The sequence below is a fragment of the Stegodyphus dumicola genome, chromosome 8, assembly GCF_044657685.1.
Source record: "Stegodyphus dumicola isolate Sdum_Otavi_A_Nest chromosome 8, ASM4465768v1".
NCBI lineage: Eukaryota > Metazoa > Arthropoda > Arachnida > Araneae > Eresidae > Stegodyphus > Stegodyphus dumicola.
Genome location: NC_140775.1, coordinates 144,433,125 through 144,458,494, shown reverse-complemented (window position 1 = coordinate 144,458,494; position 25,370 = coordinate 144,433,125). Strand labels below are relative to the sequence as shown.

At 33.1% G+C, this 25,370-nt stretch overlaps 1 protein-coding gene and 1 long non-coding RNA gene across 5 annotated transcripts in view; one reads left to right on the top strand and one right to left on the bottom strand.

Moving 5' to 3' along the window:
* Positions 1-25,370, top strand: part of LOC118190105 (uncharacterized) — a 120,463-nt gene that overhangs the window by 29,351 nt on the left and 65,742 nt on the right. The window contains exon 2 of the long non-coding RNA XR_004758361.2: positions 2,684-2,808. This is a non-coding gene — a long non-coding RNA (uncharacterized LOC118190105). The remainder of the gene's footprint in view (positions 1-2,683; positions 2,809-25,370) is intronic.
* The window catches only part of LOC118187631 (tight junction protein ZO-3-like), a 369,809-nt gene that overhangs the window by 312,782 nt on the left and 31,657 nt on the right, over positions 1-25,370 (bottom strand). The window lies entirely within an intron of this gene.

Genomic DNA, 25,370 nt, shown 5'->3' with positions numbered 1-25,370 from the left:
TTAGAAAATAGTGCCCATATAAAGAATTCCATCAAATTTCAAATATGTATCATTAGCCATTTTTAAAATATTATGCGCACAAGTTGGAAACGTTACGAAAAATTTTGTCACAAAGAGGATTAAATTACAAAAATATTTGTGGCAACACAAATTTTCTGGTTACTAGTTTCCAAAGCAGCTATATTATGTAGTCAGCTGTAAAAAGTTGGAAGTAATTGCTATTAAAATAAATAAAATATTCTAATGCTTGCAACAGTCACATATTCGAAGTTCAAAAGGGGTTTAAGGTGTATGAACCCCCTTGATATTGCGCTAATTAACTCAAAAAAATTTCAAATGTCTTCCACACAGTTTAGCAGATAGTCATAAGAGTATAGCCATTTGACGTGAACTAAGATTGTTAATTATCTTTTAAATAACAATTGATCTAGTTAATAAATGCGTGATTTAAAAGAAACGAAAGTACTTCTTAATAGTTTTAATTTTTATTCTATTCGTATTTTACTCAGTACATTTGTTCGGCATAAATAAATTTAATTTATGAGCCTAAATTGGCATAAATACATACATTTATACAATTGATAATTTTATAAAAATTTGCAGCATTGTTGGAATAAATAAAAGATGCTTCTAACGCAATATGTTATGTAACTCAGTTCAAAACCATTTGGTTTCTTTTCCCCTTTTCATTCTCTCTATTTGTCTCTTTCTCCTCATACGGCTCACCAGCGGCCGAACGGTAAAGTCGCTGAAAATTGGTAGTTCGGTCCCAGTTTCGAATCCCGTGAACGGGGCTGCCCGCATGGGCGTTTTTGTGGTTTTCCCCATGTGTAACGTGCATACGAGTCAGTTTCCTTTACAAACTCCTCCATAAAGGTATCCCTTCCCTTAGGCAGATAGTTCTCGAGTGCTTTGCCATAAACAAACAAATGAAATGAAAAAAATGAGCCGCTCAGACGGTATAGTGGTTAGGGGGATTCGATAGCGATACCAGAGGCCCCAGGTTCGAAGCTCGGAGAAGGCATGGATGCACTTCGTCTGTCCCCTCAACGGAGGTAAAGGTAGCCCTCTGTTAGGTGCCTCCACAATAAAATGGCCACCATAACCTTAGGAAAAAGGCAAATACTCGCCATTTGATAAAAAAATAAACGAAATCAAACTTTTCTCTCACACGCATTTTTACACACAAATCTGAAAATTAGGATATGCAATTCTTTGTTATTCAACTTATTTTTTACGCTTTTATTTTGATTTCTTTACAAAGCCTCACCATTTTAAATTTTTGCTGATATTCTAGTCTTATACGCTTTTCTTTTACTTACTTTATAATTTTTATAATGCTCTTCATACACGTTTCACTTTATCATTTATAAATAATAAACCTTCAAATATTTCTTCATTATTTATGATTTATAAATACATATATTGTCTTTATAAATCATTTTACTACTACTAATTTTTATTGAGTATATGCCTGATTAACATTTTTATGATGTGACGCATATCATAAAAGTATTGCAAATATTTTTAATTGATACTGCATATAGTTGCTCCAATATTCAAATACCCAATTAAAATAATTACACAAGTTTGAGAAATATAGAATGAAATACTAGATAAATTTATAATCGATAAAAAAATAAAACTGAAAGAATGCCTAAAAAAAGTAACGATTATTTCTTAAGATAAGATACTTATATCAATGCATTAAATGAACTATAGTTCCTACAACAAAGTGCAACTAATTAGCTAAGTTAAAAAATAAAACATAGATTTCTATTATTTCAAAAGACCCTTCCACAGACGAGAATACCTTCAAATGTTAACGTTCCGCTCAAAAAAATTATTCACTGTAACCAAAACTATCATTTGAAACCCATTTGATAAAATTACTTATAAAAAAATAAAAACGAAGAGAATCTATAAAGGATAATACATAATTGCCCCTCAAAGATCTCTGTTCTGAAACAATTACAGTACAATAAAAAAAGGGGAAAAGAAAGAAAAGCAAAGTCACCGGTTGACTTTCCCTCCTTAAAACTATGTTTACAAGCCTTTTTTTATTCTCAAGCTGGGCTTTTATTTCAGTATTTTTTTAATTATAAATACGTATCAGCGCAAAACCACTCAGCAAATCAGACGATCGCTTTTGAAGAAAGCTCGGTATAAAAACCAGTTCTTCAGGTTAGCATGTCGTTCACCTTTAATAAAAGCATCGAATTTCGTAATAGCTTTTGTTGGGAACGATCTTAGAGGCCTCGCAAATGGAAGCAAATCGTACAACTCGCGCATTTCCAGTGAAGTTAATAACATCGGGATCGTCTGGGTTAAGAACTTGGGGCAGCTCTAAATTATCAGTTATGAAGCAAGATCTATCTTCAGAAAATTCGTTGATCGCTGAAGTCATTATGGGATGCAAGATCCACATGGAATCTTTCATTTAATTAAAATACGGGGTTATTCATATTTCCTTAATACATTATAAGAGTTAAAAATAAATAAATTACGCAAACGATGCCAAATTTTATTATCTTGAAATAAAGGAAAACTCATTAAGCTTTTTCATGCGTTTTACAAGTACTCAGTGGGTCTATTTTTGCTGATTTAGTCTTCATATTTAATTCCATGTGCTTTTTTGGGCGTTTGTCAAAAATACTTAATGTTTTCTTCCCTCTACTTCCAGCTAATCCAGAATCTTTGCAACCGTCTGTGGTCGATCGTGATATGCAGGCACCGTTCAAAACGAAACGGATTATACCACAGACGTCTGCGGTATCAGCAAACAGGTGGACACAGAAAATTTGTGGAGTATGTAAAAAAAAAAAAAAAAAAAAAAGATGTATTTTTCCTGCATTTTAGTGTAATACCATTTATTCTCGGTTACGTAGTTTATTTGTTACGAGTTTTTAAAAAGTTTCACGGAATTATGAATAAACCTGTGTTATTCCCTCTCCTATAAATAAAAAACTTCTCGGAACAGAGTACGTTTTCTATACGGCCAACATCAGTCTGCAAAGACTATTGAAATTTTGGAGCAGGAAACGTGAAATATCAACTGTATTCTCGCCAGAATTTGAACCCTGGATCTTCCAGCTACTAGCTAGACGTATTAATCATTACACCACAAGGAAATGAATGGGAGAATGTGATAATTCCTTATATTCTTCCTCAATTTTTAATGGCGGAAAACGCATGAAACCCAGTCGAACAAATTTAAGCGGTGAAGAATTATCATCAACTACATTTTAGTTCAGGCACCACTCTTGAAATCATCAAATATTTTTAGAACAGGAAAATCAAGTGTGTTCTCACCAGGATTCGAACCCGGCTCTTTCAATTGCTAGCTGGACTTGTTAACTACTCATACCACAAGTTAATCTTCATGCAATAGCTGTAAAATTATGAACAAATTAAAAGCGTAAGTTTCGCTAGACTTAACGTGGCGGCTGCTTGACATTACATTTGAAACTCTTAATATATAGCGAATTAAGTCAGCTGGTGCACTAATTTCAGTGTCTTTTTACACAGCGGCGCCATAAGTCGACTTTTAATTTTTCGCTCTGAAAATTTTGTTTTTTTGTCCGTTGCCGAATTCCTTGTTTTTGCGTAAAAACTGCGTAATTTTAACTGTTTTAAACTGCATTTGGTTTTTCACGTTTTCCTATATTTTACAATTTTACAATGTTTTGAGTTTTTTGTATTATTGCTCTGTAGCGAGTGAGAACTGAACTGACTGAATGAGAAATATATCTAATGAAATTCAAAGAAATAAGCGTCAATGAAGTGTAGCAAAAAATGTGCATAATTTAACAGGCTGCAAAAGCAAGTCAGTGTTGTGTCCATATTAGACTTTTTTAAACTAAAGAGTGCAGATTTCCTCTCATGGTTTAAAGTTTAGATATGACGATACTCAACGATTGTTGTTCAATCCAAGTTCAGAAAATTTTCTTACTTTTAAGATACAGATGGATCAATGCTGGAGTTGTTCAAACAAATGCTCTATCGTTAAACTGAAACTTGTTTTATCAGTGCAATCGGAGACGAGCATATTTATGATTAGCTTTGTATTCGTTGCTACTAAATTAATGTTTTTTTTATATAAAAGCTATCTTATATACATGTTTTGCATTTGGCTGCTTAACGTGAGCTGCTGTCTTTAGCGATATTTAGGTATTCTCTCCAAAGTTTTTAATTAATGATATATTGGGTAATTTTGATGGCAGAAAGTATGAGAATCCTTCCTTTATTCACTCTTTATCATTCCTTAATTCAGTTATAGGAAAATTGTTTCTCATATCATGATCGCCATTCGTCTTTGAATAACCTACCCATGCCAGATGTTTGTATACGCGGTAGGAAATCTATATATGACTGTCCGAATTTGGAAGAAAAGAGAAGAATATTCTCTCACAGGCCATTGTCAAATATAATTTTAAATATTATTTTTCAAACTGACTCTTGTATTAAAGAACTCAGACAACTTATGAGCCCTTTTATGAGATTTATTGCAGGCACTGAATATAAGATGATATAATGAAACCTTTTGTATGGCGTAATATATTTACTGCCCTTTACATAGCTTAGGTCTGTTGTTTTATGCTTATTTTATCTGCGTCTTACTAAGTGTATTTTATATATGTTGAATAGATTTGTAGTTTTTATATTCATATTGCAATATTTATGATCATACATACTGCAAATTACGTAGTTAATTTTTTAGCCTGCTTTAGTGCTTTTCGTGTAAATGGAACAAGGAAATAAAAGATAACTGATTGATTATATATATTATATCGTTATATTCTCCTTTAATAACTATTAATATATTACTCCTTTAACAACTATTTTAATAACAACGCAAATGTTTATTATTATGAAACGCTATTATGTCGTTCTCATTGCAAAAATGTATTCAATAGTTAATACAAAGTTGCACGCTTATATTTTACCTATGCTAGTACTTTGATCGCGACTCTCTAATACGCAGCATAAATATCTCATGACCTGCAAATCCCATATATATCATTCTTAGATAGAAGTAACACTAATACAATATAACGAACTTCGATTATCTGAGAATGCTGTTTAAACGAAAAGTGTAGCCAGTCTATAAAATCATTTTAAGTTTATTCTTCAAATTATACAAATATGTTTTCGCATTCTATTATAAAGAACTACTTCCAACGGAAAATTTCTGAAACTGGATACTTATTATTTATAAGGATTAATATATACTTTTAATTGAATATTTTTATGAGTTTTTCTTTTCTTTCTCTCTCTCTGTTTTTTTTTTCTTTCTTTTTTTCTTTAATTGTAATGTACAGTGTTATTAATATTCATCGCTCGTTTTTTCATCTTCATTCGAAACAAATCCAGTAAATTAAAAGTAATAACTGTAATAAAGAAACTACAATCTGAAAACTTCAGATTATAGGTTAAGTTCTTGGAAAAATTAGTATTAAAATTCCTAGCAAAAAAAGTAAAACTTTTAAAGCTAAATAGTTATAATTAACATACCGATTTAAGAATTAATTCCCGGAAAATTCAATATATGGAACATAAAATCACATGTCTAATTTTAATTTGCAATGATATCAAGCTGTTAAAAACAGCAATGCTAAATGGTGAAAGGGAAAACTTTGGTGTGATACTATTTTATCGTCACCACAGGAGAAAGTTTTCTCCACTTATTCAATAAAGAAAAGAAAGAATTGTTCAAGATGTATCTATGCCTTTATTTCACAGGATTGCTTGCAACAAATATATAATTCAAGCAGAAATACTTTTTATTTTGCAATGATATTAAATCAGCGAAATGGAAATAATTAACTTTTTTTCCTTTAAAATTATTTAACAATTAGAAGAAGGGGGTGTTTGTTGCGGACTAAATAGATCATAATCTAATCATACAACAGATAGCTTTCCTATTTACTCAAACACTATTCATAAAACTTAATTTATCAAATAAAAAAATTGTTTTATTCAATGAACAGCATTCTTTATATCCACTAGATCTGATTGGGGGGGGAGGATAAGGGAAACAGCTGTTGACAGGTTGTGATGGAAAATGAATGCGCAGGTGTTCGAAATCGAAATTCGAATTCATGAATTTGAAACAAATTTATACACGAAAAGTTTCTTTTTTACATGCAGACATCTTGGCTTTACAAATTTGTCGGCAAATTTGTTAACTCAAGAGCATGATACCTTCGCAAAAAATGTTCCAAAGGAAATCAGAAAATGTCAATCTGACTCTTATGGAAATTAGAAAATTCACCATTTATGTAGTAATGAACAGATTAATGCAACTTCATTTCCTTTATGCTTTCCGTAGCCCCCCTCCTAAATAAAAAAAAAAAATTCTTAGAAGGAAAAAGTTAAATAATTGCTAAGAATATCCTTTCAAAAAGCAACAGATTTTTCAATTTCATTTATTGAAAACATGCAGAAAAAAATTACGATTTATAAATGCTACAAAAAACTAATTAATCGAATAACAGAAGATTACCATTAAGGTATTTCGTTCTATTAATAGCCTTAGAATTGTTTTCAAAGTAATTCAGTGCACGATATCCAATATAAAATTCCGATATTTTTTCACACAGCTCTGCTTTCGTTAAAGACTTTTTTAATGTGAATTGATTTACAGTTATTTTAAATATGAAAATCAATAAATATGTTGATTCAAGTCAGTCTCTTCCACATAAATTTAGTAGGACGTTCCACGCCCAAGAAAGTTTACAGATCAGGTACTTGTACGCATACTTTTACAGTTCCCCACTTTTGACTGCTCCCTGTTTCGCTACTGAAAAATGTGTTAAAATATAGCTTAACATTTTTTAAACTTTAAGCGAGATAAGGTATTATTAGTCCAAAGGGGCTTTATCTCTGAGAGACTATTGTTTTCGTCTTGCGATTTTGCGTCGAATCACTCTGAATGCCCGTTTCACTTGTCAAACTGTTGCTACCAAATATTATCGGCCTGTATTATATTTGAAGAAATTAAATAATGAAGAATCTGTATAAATGTATGTATGTTTCTCGCAACGGTACCTACAGCCATCTAATTTTGAATGACGTAATCCTGCTGCGAATATGGGCATCTGGAAGCCCAAATTTGGAATTTGTTTTATTATAGATTTTATATTTTGTAAAATAACGATTTTTTTGATTAACAAACTCAAAGATTTCAAAGCGAGCATTGGCAACGTTGTACAGAAAAAACATTTTTATCTCCAGCGCTTGAGTGAGACTGTGTATCGAAATTCTACAGATGTGCTCAATTTAAAGTTATTTTGCGATATTGCTTTTGAACTGAATTTGATGGTTTAAGTACGAAGAACGTGATATTTAATAAAGGTAACAGACAAAATGTTAAAAAAAACGTCCCTTTGGACGTAATTTAAAATCTGAAATCTTTCAGATTTAAAAATTTTTATTCTGTTTTTTTAAAGTTATTAATTCAAAATGTTAATTTAAAAGACTGCGGTTTTATTTTCACCAGCACACAATTCAATAGTTTTTATATTAAACTAGTCAGCGAGAACAATTTAAGTTAGGAAAAAAAAAATCTTAAACTGGCATAGATTTTGAACACAACTCTGTGGATCTGAAGGACGATCGCACATAGAATTCTACTTTAATATGTTTATCTTTCATGTAGAAAAACTAGCTTATTTCCTTCTCTTTTATTAAAAAAAACTATATTTAAAAGTGAACTTTGGTTAAAATTCAAGAAAGTTTTCCATGCTGTACAGCTGTGAATCCTATTGTAGGTTTGTCGCCAAAAAAGACTTCGATCCGTTTGTGTTCATCAGCCTATTTTGGAAACGGCTGTCAAAATGAATAATCAACTGTGAATAGAGTCAACGTACCATGAAATTTTGGACTTCATTTAACATAAATTCTTTTTGTGTCAGAAATATATCTAGGAAAGAAAAGAAGCCATTTAAATCGTCCGCATCCATTTTCGCTTCCTAATACGTTCACACTGAATTCTTGCCCGATAGCTTCAAAATGTAGATCTCATTATTTTATAGGGCAATGTTTAGTAAACTAGTTTAAAAAAATCACAGATATTCCAAAATACAATCAACGTGTTTCTACGGCTAGCCACGCTCCAGAAATATAAATGCCGCAACTAAAAAACATGTCCCAGAACACATTTATTCTCCTTGCAGCATTTCCCCCCAGAAATCGAAGCCCACAAGAAGTGTTCACTGCTTTGATTTTTAACTACTACTGTTACAAAAAATTTTAAAAGCTTTTATGAATATATCGAATAAAGATCTTTCGCTATAAAGCTAAAACTTACGTAATGTAGAACGCTGAAAGCGAAATACTGAAAACGCACGAGGAGTTGCACAATGCGGAGTTGTTGCGACCCGGAGGTAGCATCCGGTCTCACGCTCAATTACAACGCCCTGATGGGAGTCAAACACATAGCATAACATGACAGCAGGGCGTCTTCCCGGACGCGGCGCTATTCCAGTTTATCGCGCAAATGAAATTAATTCGTTTGCAAACAATTCCTCAGGACCGACAGGTGGTCCTGAATGGAAGAGAAAACGAGGGTGTTAATTTCATGGAACAATGCTCCAGGTGCGAAGTCCAGATTGCATCTCTAAACGGGTGTAGTTTTTCGCCCAGTCGAGCGTTCTGTTTATGTGTAATTAAAGTGATTACAAAATAAGTAAAATTATGTTTCTCGATACCAACCTTACGAGCTCTCCCTGCCCCTATCCCCTTCTATTCCTCCATTCATTACTCACTTATTACACAATTAACATACAGATGCATTTTCAAAATGGAAGTCTAAAAATTCTGTTTAGAAGTATGCGCAGAAGATCTTGTAAATTCAGCATCATAAGGATTAATCACAATTTTCAAGTGTCCACTTGTAGACCACTACAATGTGTCCACTTGTAGACACTAAAATGTCTTGTTTTATGACAAGAAAATTCCTGATCTGCAACATATGGATAAAAGGACCGCCGTGTTTAAACTGACTGATGTGACCGTCATCAAAGATGTACTACTAAAGCGGCACTGTCGGTTGGATCTCTGCAGATAAGAACGGAATGAGTCATTTTGGATAGATTCTGTAAAAATCCCTAGAATGCTTGACTTCTGGGATAACCTGTGATTATGAAAAACTGTAAAAATCGTAAAGCACTGGTTCCCAAATGCTGTGTCAAGAAGCTAACGAGGTGTGTCCCGAAAAGGTTTTTTTTTTTAAAATTTAAATGCCCATTTTGAACTTTTGCTTCGTTTTATACAGTCAGACTTCTGCTAACAACTATTCTCTCCGATAAAAAACAATAAATACAGAAATCGAGGAAAATAGTGAAATTCTAAGACAATTTGCGAGTTGGCCTGTGAACCAAAAGACATCGTGAAACAAAGTCTAAAAATACACCAAGCACAGAATATATTACGTTAAGGATTAGTTGTTAGTTACATTAATAACGTGGCCTGGCTGATTAAGACAAATCATGTACGGTCTATTCGTTTAAACTTCCTCTCCCTCAGTTTTGATCGAAAACTTTTAAGTAATGGAATCCTTTTTCCTATTACTCCTTCTGATGTCAGAACCACCTTATTTGTCGGACACCTCCCTTTCTGACTCCATTTTTTTTCTGTTACTAAGATACGAGGTCCATGTTTTCATATAATGCAATCTATCCAACGGCTAGTCTGTTGCTTAGAATAAGCCCTTCAGTATCATTTTCCTACTCCGTTTTTCTCATAACCATAGTAGCGACAGATTGAGTCACCTAAATTTCTTCATTCCCACTTCATTTCCGAAAAGAGCTGTAGAGGTTACTTTAAGTTTCTAACAGTTATTTCAAGTTTACACATATTCTCGTTCCTCATACACTTTTCACTACCAGAATGAATTTTTAGTATCGCGTTTTATACAAATGAATTAGAAGGAGTTTTTAAGGAAGGTTTAACTTACTTCGAGAAAGGAAGTTTATTCTTAATTTAGAAAGAACCCTTAGTGGCGAGTATTTGCCGTCTGGCTACTTCGTTCTTAAATCTACTGCGCTCGGCCGTATTGTACGTGCCTGTTGCTAATCGCCGGCTAAGTTAAATTAAAGGCCAACTACGTTACGTACTTGTGTCTAGCTTCGGATAAGTCTGTTTAGTTTAGTATTAGATTAGTTTCTTATTTTCTTATCTTGAGTTAAAAGCCCGAATAGAGGCTTACCTGTAAGCCGAGAAGGAATCATAAGGGTATTTTAACCCTTCTCTAGACCCTGTCATTAATGACTCGAACTCAGAGTCGCTACTTAGTTAATTAGGTTCCTCTATATATAACATAGACAAAGTACTGACGAACATTATAGAGTAAACATGAAAACTGACTTGAAACAAGTCTCAAAGAAAGGGAGAAAATAAGTGGTATGCGGTGATGACGACACGTGTTATGATCGTAAATGGGGAGAATAACAAAAACCCTTGGCGTGCTTATTTTAAAGTAACAGACTATAGTCTACGACATATATCAATTTATCAATGTTTTCAGTAAAGGCAAGAGCGCTGTAGTAATAGCGTATGTTCCGATGGAAGTTACTTCGAAGATGATCAAGTAATATTCTTTTAAATTTCAATAGCTGTAAGCATATTTTCCGCGGACTTTTTGAATATATTACCCGCTATTGGAACATAAGCCTAACGATAAGGCAATCAGCATCCTCTAACTACTAACCATCTAGGGCAAAACAAATTAATACGTAAGCATTAATACATATAAGTAAAAACAACAATTAAAAAAAAAACCGAATCACTGTATCGCAAGGTCTCTTTTGCCCCAAAATACAATATCAATCAAAATATTAGCAGTCACTACTTATGCGATTGCTTTAAAGTTCATCATAAAAGATTACTTTATTCTAAAATTGATACACTCTACATACCTGCCTCTTACAACACTACAGTTTGGGTCAAACTGCATATCCTGAGACAATTTTAATCTTGTATTTTAGAATTTATGTTTGTTGAACCGCTATCGTTAGTTACCCTTACAAATAGATAGACTTTGAAGGGTACCTTACCGTAATCTACAAGGATATCCATGTCACAAATTAGGATGATGAATCTTTCGAACCTGAGTTTAATCTTTCTATAAGTTTAACATTTATTTACAAATGTCGCAAAAACAAATATTCTTTAGATATTATTTTATAATTCTGCCCGTTTCCCTTATGCTCACTTTTAATTTTAAATGCAATTAATAATGTTTAATTTATACAAGTTCTGATGTAACTTGCCAATATGTTTTTAAGTAATTAATCGTTAAATAGACATTAATATTATTATCGTTTTTTCATCTTTAAATTAGCAAATTTTTCAGCTCGACGAAATGCATTAAAACAAACATAATCATGCGTGCTTCGTATTCTTCTATCATTTCCGGTTTAAGCTATCGGCTTTCAAAGAAGCCATGAACAACTACTTTTTATGTTAATGCACTGAATAAAAAAAAAAAAAAAAAAACTTATTAACGCATTTTTGATACTATCCAATGAAGTATACTAACAGAAGTAATTTCATAAGAATTAATAATGGAAACTAAAAGAAAACTTTGGGATAATTTACATTCAATTATACAGTTATTTCAATATAAGCCATAAATAAATAAAATAAAATGGTTTCGATTTTAATTTTTAATTACCGTTTTTCTAGCATATACCGGGCACTGGTGTATAACGAATATTTATAATATCAAGCTATATTTTTTTAATTTTTAGGTATATTCGTTGTATAAGTGCACCCAGTTCTTCGAGAAGAAACTTATAATACACATGTGCAACGGTATGCCGAATTGACAAGCGATAAGGGGCACAATATTTGTGTGAGTTAAATGATAGAGGGAGTAAATATTCCTGCAAAGGGGGGGGTTGTATTCAATGTAAAGGTCCAAAATGCTATTGTATAGTTTCGAGGAAAGAGTGATACAATTTGGAGTAAGAATGCACTTCTAACCTTAATGAATTCGTAGAATTAGGAGTTAGATGTTTTCTCTTTATGTAGTCATTTGAAACCGAGATTTTAAAGTGAAAATCGAAGTAAATAGCATTTGCTTTAGTTGAAATACAGTTGCTCTAGTGTTCCTCTTAGTAGTAAATATGGCTCCTACGAAAAGAAACAAACACAGTGCTGATTTGAAATGCAAAGCCATCAATTTTGCTAAAGAGAATGGAAATCATGCTGCAGCAAGTGTGTTTGGTGTTACTGAAAGATGGAACGAATGATGATGGTTATTTATTTATGGATCAGAGTAACGATGATGGTGAAAATGAAATAGAATTCGATGATGTGTCTGAAGATATAACGAAAGACGAAGATGACGAACTTTCATGTTATCCGATAATGAAAATGCTGAAGTTCATAAGGCATGTCATTTCTTTCAAATAAACAGTATACATGTACATATAGAAATCTAATTCTTTTTATGCTCATTCCTTATTTTTAAATCTATCATTTTCATTCCCGGCGTATAACACGTACATGTAAATTTCGATCTAATTTTTTGTATTGAAAGTGTGTGTTATACTCTAGAATATACGGTACCTTCAAGCTTGAACTTAAAATGTGTCTTCTGAAACTGAAAACTGCATATGTTCTCAGTATCTCAGCTTATAAGGTATTTCTCTCGCCTTCTTAGCATGCCTTCGTGGTGTAGTGGTCAGCACAATCGACGCGTATTCGAGAGGTCCGTGGTGCGAGTCCCGGCGAGGGCATTGCTCATTTCTCACATCTTCTGCTTCGAAATAACCTAATGACTCTAAAAGCTTATTTTAAGCATTCAAACCATGATATTATTTGATTTTCCTGAGAGGTTTCAGGAATTTCTCCGTGTAATGAAAGCAAGGATTTACACTTCAACGTTTCTCATAAATTATACGATAAAGTACTCGTAAATCTAAACGGGCCAAACTATATCTTCGCTCATAAAAACTGGATTTCGCAAACCAATCGTATGCGGTTTGTGTCACCTTTTGACACAATGAAACTTTTTCTTTTATGACTTTGTTCCTTTTTTTTTTTTTTTAACCTTTATTTTCGATGCATACAAATTCGAATTCTACAAGTCTATGATTTTTGATGTGGTGCGAAAATATGGTGATTTTCATTTTGCTTCGTTACTAAAATCTTTGAACCAACATACCGTCAGATTCCTTCAGCTGGCAGGTAACACAGAAAAGTCTTACTTTTCTTTATTCTCTGTTCTTAAACTACGAAGATTTCGAGCCAATATTATCAGAATTAATAATAATGAGAAATAATAGTTAATTATATCATTACATTAAGAATAGTTAATTATTACTATCAGAAACATAACCAATTAGTAGGCTTTATCGAAACAGAAGACTAATTTTCAAAAGACAAAAACGACAGTTTTATTTAGACTCTTAAGCTCTTAAAAAACATAATATTTAGGATTAGATAGCGAAACTTTTGTTGATTTATTAATCAAAAATTAGTTTTAAAAAAAGCTTTCAGTTATGAGAAACTTTAACATGACTTCAAAAGATGCTTTAGGATGCTTTCAAGCGCATTCATCTAGCATTACAATAATACCTAAAAAAGAAAACAACAAAATAATATTTCTTTTACTAAATGTCAGATATTGATATAAAAATGGCCACAGCACAGTCAGTATACATCGTTAAAATCTCTTAACAGGTACATTAGAGAAAAAAAAAAAAAAAAAAAAAAAAAAAAAAAAAACGTGCATTCAATTGGGCGAAGTCAACTGATCCAATACTCATGTTTACAGGTGTAACTGTTGCCATATTTTTTTATATTCGCTATATTATTCAGATTTGAGATTCAAATTCATGAAAGTGTCCGGACTTGCTCTGGGTATCTTCACCTGTTAAAACTGTTACAGCTTGTAGTTGTAAAAATGGTTCCACACTTTTGGCTAATGCTTTTGCTCTTCTGGCATGTTTATTGACAAAAATTTATGGGAACTGTTAGCACACACGAAAACACAATTCAGTATTAAAATGTTTAATTTAACTACTGCCTGTTTTGAAGCTGTGGATGCCAAGGATATGTAAAGCAATTTAAAATGGAGTCCTAAGTGTCAAAACTTTTATTTTGAAAAATAAGTACGATGTTCTTTTTATATATTTAAAAATGTGAATTTTAGTATTCCAATAATACAATCAATAGGATGTTATAAGTCTTATTATTAGGATATAATTTTATGATTTACATTCTGCGAATTGCTTTGATGTTTGTTTTAAGACATTATGAGGTGAATGGGTGGTAAGGTAAGAATTGCTTACTTTAGTTATTATTTATTGCTATTTTAATTTCCCAGCATTAGCAGCGACATCAGCATCTTGGTTAATATGACTCAGAAAGGCGAAGAGAAAAAAAAAAAAAAAATGTGTGAGGCGTGGACGTACTGAGTTGATCAACGTTTACGTTTTCAAGTAATGTTTTCGAAAATGAGAGTTCAAAAACAATCTGAGAGAGATCATTGAGCAGTAGAAAAATTCTAGTTCTATCCCAGGGGTCGACGAGTTAAAATGAATAACAATGAATTTTTTAAAAAAAAGTTTAGGTCTCTTCGTGCGCTCAAATAATTAACACCAATATTATCACATCAAAAAAAAAAAAAAAAAATCATTCGAGACAGATCATTGGGGACAACAAGGCTTGAACGTCTGACAGGACACAGGTACGTTGGCTGGTCATTAAAGCATTATTCAATTTGTTAGGGAATCAAGGACTTACTAGTCCTTACATAAAACGTGAAGCATTTCTTAAGGTCTCACTCTGTAGTTAACTTGATTTTTTAATCCTCACTAAAACAGCCAGGCGAGTTACCAAATAAATAACAGTTGAGTCCTACGTAGGTTTAAACAATCTTTTTATTTAAGACTTTAAACTAAAAAATGCACAACTTGCGCTTACAATTTACATTTCCGCAGCTTGTGGGATATTAGTTATCAGATATGCAACTTTATATTAATTAGATGCTTGAGGCTACAGTGCAAACAGCCTAATTACTAAGTGCGCGATTGACTTCGGCTCGTAGAACGGCTAAGGCCGGATAACTAATAGCACAGCTGGATGAGAGAATAGTACTACAGTCAGCGTCGCTGCCAAAAGATCTGTCTAAGATCTTTTGCGCAAAAGCCTTATTTCGATTCTCCCCCCCCCCAGAAATCTTCGATTTTTCATCTTTATATTATTTTTCTCAAAGGAACTACAGTGGGTGATCGGTTAACTAACAGTTCGGACAGTGAACAAATCGGACAACGAACACTTTCCCGAAAGATTTTGTGTTCGGACAACGAACACATATTCGGATAACGAACTAAAACGAATTCTAACAAACACTTCTCGGCTTTCGAGTGTTGGAAATCCAACAGACCAAAAATCGTTTACAAACAACAGACCAAAATCTCTTGAATTATGTTGCTTGCCTATTAAACTTCAAAGTTCTATATTAGAAAAAAAAATTCCAATAGAATATTTATAGACAAAATAGACCACCAGTTTCAATTTCATTCAGGTGATCAGGGAGACACCCCTGAAATTACGGATGAAATTTTGACAAGTGCTTGAGATCTGGAATTGGAGGTGAACGAGGATGACATAGCAGAGCTCATAATGGAACATGAAGATGAACTGAAGACAGAAGAACTCCAAGAAATCTTGAATAAAGAACACCAAGAAACACAGCGAAATGTGTCCTTCTGAATAAGAGGAAGACGAAAGAGGACGGTGGCTTGGCAAATGCGGTCAAGCGCAGGAGACTGACGTTAATTACGGAAGGGAAAAGTAAACGGCTGTGTCAGGGATCATAAGGGGAGATATATATATTTTTAAAAAAGTGTTTTTAGGTCTCATTCAGTATCAGTATATCATTAACGTAATTAATGAAAGCTATTTGAAACCAAAATAGGATTTGCATTAGTAAATTATAGTTAAGAATAATGGCCCCCATTGTTCTGATTATTACTGGAATAATTTAAAGATTAAATCCGATAGTATCTTAAGATGTTTTTTCAGTTGGAAAAACAAGAATATAACTCATTTTGATTCACCTTTCTTTTCTTTATGAATGACGAATATCTGTTTGCCATACACGTGATCAAATAGGGAATAAGTGTTTAATCCGTAAGATTATAAGTATTGATTAACATTTCCTATAAATACTTCTAATTGAGGCTTTCTAAGAGCAAACCCTCGCAGCTTTTAATTTTAGACTAAAATATGAGCATAGAATCTACCTTTAAACAATGGGAATTTTTTTAAACACTGTGGCCTGAGAGTGCCTAGTAATAATAGTTTTAGCGTCGCTAAGAATCATTTTCTGGATTCTCATATTGATTGTTTTCCAAAAGATATTAAAAGCTGCAATGAGCAATGCATAATACTATATAACGTAAGCATACCATAAAGAAAAATGAACCCCCAACAAAAGCTGATCGACTGCTGTTGAACTCTAAAGAGGGGTTTATCAGAGGGAAAATGGCAATTAAAATCAATTAAAATTCCATTTAATTGATTTTAATTATTTACTTACTGTATCGATTTATTACTTATTGTAATGGATTGGAATATTTGAATATGTGTGTATTTGTGTGTGTATTGAGAATACGGCAAAGCACACTACGGCTATCTGCCTAAGGGGAGGGATGCCTTCGTGGAGGACTTTCTAAGGGAAACTGGCTCGTATACACGTTACACATGGGGAAAACCACGAAAACGCCCATGCAGCCAGCCCGTTCGCGGGATTCGAACCTCGGACCAAACTACCAGTGTTCAGCGATTTTACCGCTCGGCCGCTGGTGGGCTATATGAATTTGAATATGAATTAGCTGAATATTTAAGAAAAATATTATGACTGCGAAAATAGGAAAAAAAAACATTTTTTGAATATTTACTTCCTTATAGAATGCAGATGAATTAATTTTTACTCAACGAAAATCAAAATTTAGTAGCTAATTAATCTGTCCTGTATCGAGCACTTTAGTTCAGTGATCCGTATTAATATTCGTTTTTTTTTTTTTTTTTTAATTTAAATGCTTCAAGAATAATTAGAAAAGGGCATAATTCTCTTCTTACCCTTAAATTCTTCAATAAAAAACTGCATTTTCAGCTATAACCAAGTGAAATAATTTTCTAAATATAATTCAAAGCATGAAAAATAAGATACATAAACAGCTTGGAAATGGAACTAGCATTGAGATTCTCTTTAAGAAATATGGTGAAGCTTAACAAAAAGTCTACGAAGTGAAGTAATTCCATAGAATATTTTCTAACTCTTTATGATTAAATTGCACTCAATTATATTTTATAAACGATAAATACTATTTAATATATATGTGTGGATGTGTGTGTGGCTCACTAGCGGCTGAGCTGTAAAGTCATTGAACTCTGGCAGGTCGATCCGGGGTTCGAATCCGAATCGACGGGGATGGCTGTATTAGCGTTTTCGAGGTTTTCCCCACGTGTAACTTGCATAAGAGTCAGTTTTGCTTAGAAAGTTCTCCACGAGGCACCCTTACCCTTAGGCAAATAACCGTCGAATGCTTTGCTATAATCAAACAAACCAGACCAAACAATAGATATATAAATAAGTAGCTTAAATACTGCTATATTTTATGTATACTCGTTAAGTAGTATTTCAATATATATAATGATTAAAAGAAAGAAAAGGTCGGATCCTAACTGATTGTATATAATGTAATCCCTATGAAGGCCCTAACAATTCTTTTTCACTTAAAGTCGTAACCCAAAAAGAGAACAAATTAAACTTCAGATACGTATACAATACTGAACCTAATACAAAAAATACAAAATATAAAAATAAATTATATATGTACGAAACCTAACTAACTATTTATATTGATATTACGTAAATATACGTATGGTAATGAACATTGTATATTAAAGATATTTTATACCTTGTTCTATATTTGGTTCCATTTATATATACCTATACATAGATATATATAATTTAAGGATTCCATTTAAGGATTATAGTAGTAGTTGATACTACTACATATAAAACACAAAAGTGCATCAATATTGTATTTTTCAGTATTATTTAACTTCATTATTAAGAATTTCTGCAGTCTAGTTTGCGTTATTTTATTCATAAGTCCAAAATAAAAACAATTAATGTTTATATGTCATTAGAAAATTAACCAAAAAGCAGCGACCACAATGTAATTGAGAAACAGTCCTTAGCCGTGAAAAGGTTGAAAGCCATTCGGGTATGACTATTATCTCACATACTCAGCTACTTCGCATACATGGAACATAGCATTCGAAATGAAAAACTCAATATTTACTACAAATTCATTCGTGTAACAAATATCTGTCTTTCTACACCTATGGCTTTAAAAAAAAGATGTTATTTATCTTACAGTTTATCGTTAAGTAATACATTTTCATTGTACAAAATTGCATTCATTCGAAGAATTCAATTTGTATTTTCCTCTGTATAAAACTGAATGTAGAGAAGTTAGATGTTTAAACGACCCCCACATTTTCTCAAGACCATGAGCAAGATTATCCCCTTCTTTTCAGCCCCCCCGTGAAAAAAGGGGTTCTAAATTTACGACCTGACCGCATATGAGGTGATTTCAAGAGGACCAATGCCGACGTCTGCCATTAAAGATCTTTTGAAGAAGTAGGAGGATGTCAGAGCAATTGTCTTAGAATGAAATCCAAATCAAGCTGATGTCAATAGGGTTGGGGATCTTTTACAACGACAATGCTAATAATCACTTCCGGAAAATCCTGAAAAGGAGAAAAAAGCAATCGACATTGGGTATGCTGTTTAACGCCCCATAAACAAAAAAGTGAAAAGGACTGATTAATATGCAAGACTATATGTATGCATTATTTTTTAAATAAATTTACTAAGAAATTAAACAACCTTTTTTTTAATTTTAATTTTTAAGGTCTCCAGAACGAATTAATCGATGTCACAAAAAAGATTTATGGTAAATCGATGATCGATTAGCGAACAATTCGGATAGCGTCTTGTAACAGAAAATTATGTTCATTAACCGATCACCCCACCGTGTTTAGCACATTCGCATACTGCGGATGATGCCGAATTAGTCAGAATAAATAATTGATAGCTTTGTAAAGCACTATGTTGTTTTTGACATTCTTAATGGAAGGGAGGGTGAACTCTCTTCGGGTAAATCGAGCAGCTCATTAATTGGACCAAAAATGTTAAAAATTCCAATATATTGCCATTGACTAGACTGAACTGATAGCATTTAAGTACAGATTTGCTTCGGTACTCGTATTATAAGGTATTTCTCCCACTTCCCTAGCGTGCCTTCGTGGTGTAACGGTAGCACGCTGGGCCGGTATTCCAGAGGTCCGTGGTTCGATTCCCGGCGAAGGCCGTTGCATATTTTTCATCTCCCTGGCTTCCAAAAAATCCTAATGTCTCTACAGTATTAACTGGGACCACAGTCACCTAAAGAATTTTAAAAATATAGGATTACGAAAATGTTGCCAAATATTAAGATATTACACTTTATTCGGCGGGAGGTATCTTATCCTCGTAAATACCGAATTACATATAAAAAATAACGCGGGGGGGTCGGAGGTTAATTTAAAGTTTTTGACATAATTTTTATCACGTTAAAAAAAAAACTTTTTTAAATAAACGTTATCGCAACTCATCATAACGTTAAGCGACCATGGGCACCTGCAAAACAATTTTCGGGGAAGGAAACGGGGGTAGCAAAGATTGGAGACAAAAATTATATTAATAAAATTCGGCAGGGATTCACTAAGAGATTATAGAATACAGTATTGGACCATAACAAACACATACATTATGCAATACATGAATCAATATAAAAATGCATTTTTCAGCAAATGTCCAGTAGCCCTTCTTAATTCAATCATCTAAATTTGTTTAACAGATTCTTAAAAAAAAAAAAAAAAACACAAACTGTCCTGTATTACCTTTTTTTATTGTTTAAATTAAAGACCAAAAAAGTTTTAAAAAAGCTCAATTCTACTTAGATTAGAAAGAACAAGCATTTCGGACAACTAGTGTTCTGTTAGAAGGCGTTCTTTCGCATATGCCTTCAGTTACACAACACAACGTATTAGACTATACGCACAAAGTATAGGATTCTATTAGCAGTTCCTAAGACATGGAAACACAACTAAGGAAGGAGCCAGTAAAATTTTTTCGCTGTTTATGCCATGTACTTGCATTGGTACCTGTCTATAAATAATAATAATAATAATAATAAAATTTTTTAAAAAATTCAGGTTTTTATAGACTGGGAAAAAAGTAAAACAAAACAAAGTGAGTAAATTATTGTTACTACGTCGGTAACAATAATTCAGATCTCTTTTTTATCTCCCCCAAAATATGCTGTTGTAAAAAAATCAGTTGTCAAACTGACGTCCCATGTAACTAATACACGAGAGTCGAGGTCCATAAGCCTCATAACAGGTTCTTTAAGGGACAATAGCATACTTTGGTTTATCCGTTACGAGCTCACCTCCTCCAAAACAGCTCCCCGCATAACCTTTGACCGGGGCCCTCAAGGCGACAAGTGCGGTGCAGCACCCCGATCGGCAGGTGAGCGTTTGTTCCGTACCGCTAGATTTTCTTTCAATGGCCGCGCGGCCACATTTGGCGATGTATCGTGCATTAGCTGTTGCCACAGTTCATACCTGAGAAAATCTTTTTAATTATCGGAGGAATTTGTAATTAATATATACGGAAAAGAAAAGAGAAAGAAAATTAAAATCTACATTTAAAATGATCGATGGACACCTGATTTCTCTTTTCTCATCCGTTTATTAAAACTAAATTATATTGTTTTGCTAAACAAAAGTAGATAAATGCAAATGGAAAACAATCTTAAAATTACGCTGTGTATTTCGGAATAAAAGTGTCAAATAAAATATACCAGTCGTTAGGGATTATCGTTAATTAATTAAAAAACTTTCCGTACTTTAATTATGGTGATATCCCGTTTCATCCGCGCCCCTTTAGTTGCCGAGTGATTCCAGATTTGAGGTCAGACGGATGGGCTGGTTTTCGTGCTTTTCCTATGTGTAACGTAAATGGGAGCGAGCTAGCTTCCATTAGAAAGTCCTCCACGAAGGCGTCCCTTTTCCTTAGGCAGGTGGCCCTTCTGTGCTTTGCCATACTCGAATAACTTACCCACCTACCTTCCCTTTTCATCTTGCGGTCAAAATCGTGCCAATTCGTTTTTTGCTATCCCCTTTTCCCCCTCATTAGTAACAACAACGGAATCTGCTCCGTTTCAACTGCTTCTCCATAAGTGACTTGTTGAGACAGGGTGTAACAATATAGATGCTTAAAGTATAATTTTTAATATGTACTATATGATTTATCTTATAAGGCTTTTTATTGTATCATTTGTTTTTGCATTGACAATTGTATGAATATTTGAATTTGGTGTGGAAAAAAAATTTGTTGTTTCCATCCTTTATGGTGTTTCAATGTGATTGGAATTTTTCATCAATTTTTAACCGATTTCCTGATAAGCTTTCAAGTTCAGAATTTTTATTCATACACTGTTGGTCAATTCAGTTGGGTTAGGAAAGTCATCGTAATAAAGTTTAAATTTTTTTTTTTTAAAGAAGTAGCAGAAGATTCAATAAAGTTCTGTTTGTACAGAGGAAAATCGTTAAATATATTACATTAAAGTTATTTACAAAATATTAATGTGCTTTATCATTTTTATATATCAGGTGTAACCTTAGAGTACCAGGGATGCTTGATGGAAAATTTAAAAAAAGGGGGGAAAGCGAAATGAATTTTTATAGTCTCTTGTAAAACTAATTACGAATTTTCCTTTTCAAATCTTAATTTAATCTTTTTACCGTAACTTTGTAATACTGAATTGTTCAAAAAAAATGAATGTTTAATATTGTTAATATGAATTTATTTTTAAGTTTCAATGTTCAGTTTTAATGTTTTTCAGTTAATTTCATTCAATTATATTTTGATATAACGTTAGATCAATTTTTACTTAATGTTTCATCAATATTATCAGGTTCTGTACCTGTGAAGCGTTATTAAATGGAAAAACAAATACATCAATGGAACTAAGAAAAGTCTATGCCACACACATTTCTATAGATTACCAGTTGTAACATTATTAATGTTCTCTGCGATTGTCTGAATACAGGAAAATGTTAGAAGGATGATATAACGCATTTACGTCTTTCACTAAAATTATTAAAACAAAAAAAGAAAGAACTAAACAAGATCTGTTTTTGGAGCTCTATAGATTATCAAGATATGACATCGGCTAAGTAAGACTAATTACAGTTTTTATGAAGAAAGATCTAATATTAATTTTAATGGATATTTTTTATATGAAACTTAAACGAATAAATACAATTTGATTGCGGTCAAAATCTAATCGTCAGAACAGAAGGGACCCTTCAGAAACTTTTCTCACTTTTTTTCAAAAAATAATATGCAAAAAGTAAAGCTAAAAAATGCATATTTAAAACATGTTACCCCTAAGATGTGAAAGAGCCTACTTTGCATACTTAAACGTTTTGACTCAAATTTCGGACAACTGTCTTGTTGGAAGCCGCAATCATCATTGTTTTCATATAAACATAAATCAGCCATAATCCAGTCTGTCCAAGTAAATCCACCCAATAAATCATAGATGCCTGTCGCGTTGGCAAAAGCGGACACATTTTACGTATGTATTTGAAGTGTTTAAAACGCGCAGATGAATTTTTTTTAATCCAATGGCGGGCACTTGCCTCTTCGGCATTAACCACTCCTAAGGCCACAAAAGTGGTGGCCATTTTATTGTGGAGGCAGCTAATAGGCGTTGCCTCCAACGAAGGAACGAACCATGTCTTCTCCGGGATTCGAACCCGAGCCCTTCGGTATCACAGCAGGCTTTCCTAACCATTAGAACGCCTGGGGCGGCACAGAGGAATTTATAAATGTAATCAAAAATACGCATATTTTTTGTAATTCCAATTTCATAATATAGCATTATATAAGTAATAATACAAATATTATAATTAATTTAATTAAATTTTATTTTTTTATTACACGCGATTTGCATATTTTGCTCAGTGCATGGACACATGTTAACTATATCCAATGAAAAATATGTAGGAAAATTTATATAACGTCTGACTGTGTCTTAGAATACAGCATATTTAGAAGAATCAGTTATTTCTTTAACTGATAAGAGATTAATTTAATTCTATTCCTGCAGATTCGTGGATAGTCACTTTCAGAAAGGGTTTATTTACTGCAGTATACCCATGGCTATGAAAACAAGTCAAAATGGAAATTATCACATTAAAAAAAAAAAAAAATTAAGATTCAAATATACGTATTTTGTATATGCATAAAATTCATCATTCTGTTTAAAAAAAGGGGGGGGGGAAGAAAATTATTAAATATTATAAATCAAGAGCTAAGCCAGGCGACAACGCTCGTTATCTCAAAAGTGACTTTTCGAGCAGAGGATGCAATACGTAAAGAAGGAAAGGAACTAAAACAATTCCCAAATGCATACTAACATCAAATGTGACTTTCTTTAGTTGCACGAACAACGTCAAGCCGATAATCAGATGTATTCCATACCTTTGTTATTGTTTTCAAAAATGCAAGAATACGGTGTTAGAGTTCAAAGAGGCTTGTAGTCAGAGGTCAAACGTATACATCTTTAACTTATCCCCAAACGAAAATTTCGCGTGACGCAAGATCCCCCAAGTAGGTCAGCTATGGGATATTAAGTCATCGGATCTACTGCGACTTACCTAAAGGCGGTCCTCCCCCCCCCCAGGGAAAAGTAACTCAGTGAAGAAAACACGATGTCCAACAACACTTGGGTGATATTTAAAACTCGTGAGATTTTCTTTTCTTTTTATTTGATACATATCGCACTAACACAGAATTCATGAGTATGAGATAATGCTCATTTGTAATTTGGTCGGGCATTTTGATTATCCTGTATTACTTGAATTCAAGCTCAAGCATAAAAAGGCGTTGGATTCCAGACGTGCAAAACAGAAATGTTATAATAGTTAAATCAATAAGAAAAATTAAACAAAATGAAATGTTATGCCACCGCAATCTGTGATTTCAACTTTAGCTAAAAAAATTCTTTACATTTTAATCGATCTTAGAAACATTTGCAACTTATTAAACACCTCAAAGGAAAGCTCTTTAACTTATAAGGTATTTCTCCCGCCTTTCGAACGTGCCTTCGTGGTGTAGTGGTTCTGCACGCTGGGCCGGTATTGCAGAGGTCCGTGGTTCGATTCTCGGCGAAGGCGGTTGCTAATTTTTCATACATCCAGCTTTTCAAAATTACTTAATGTCTCTATAAACTTTTTATTGTTTTCAAGTGGCGGATTTCACGTCCTGGCGAAAAAGAAAGTACTGCAACTTTCAGGAAAATAATCGTTGTAGTCCTCCTGAGCAGGTGATGCGGGTAAATAAATGCACAACCATGGGTTGGATAGTTAATTTTTTTCTTTATTAAATAACAGTTCAACTCTCTATGTCGATATAAGATGTAATAATAGCATGGCAAACCTTTTTTTCCACCATTTGGCTTTTCAGTTTTCAACGGCTTGTTTTAAATACAGAGGTATTTTGGTATACATCCACTTGAAATAATTCCAGCTTAATACATGTCCCGTTTGGAAGCGAACATTTTTGCTCATTAAATGTTCATTGTTTGAAATACCACTGAGTTCAATGAGTCACGACCCTTGTTTACCTCTTTTAGAGACAAGAAACCACAACCGATTTATTTTGACTGAACTGGACAAGATAGTGGTGGAAGACCATCCATGGGCGTCCAAGGGCTGTGAAAAAAAATAAGACGCTATTAAATCGGCTAACGTTGTTATGAAGGTGAAATCGATTACCAGTCAAATATGAGAGAGATTAATGCATACTCAGGAATTACTTTTGATCTGGGTAACAGAAAAACATGTATACTTGTAATATCTTGCTCTCTTCGTTATCATAAAGTAAACTGATCTTACTAGGAAGTCTGGCGACTTCTCGCACAGGCGTGAATATTACCAGCCTTGAAGAAGGGTAAAATAAATTCTTTATTATTCGTCAAACTCTTAATACAAATGCATGTGCTTCATGCTTACAATAAACACCGACGACTTGCGGTAAAATTTAAGAATAATTTAACATGGACCAACAATTCAGTTTAAGGCTAACTAGGCTGATTTAACAACCAAGCCTGCGATATACTTATTAAATGGCCAAAAAGGCGTATCAGCAGCTCAGTGTAACAACAGCGAGGATAGAATAGTAACGTGAGCTGGCTAGCGAAATCACGCTCTGAAGAAAC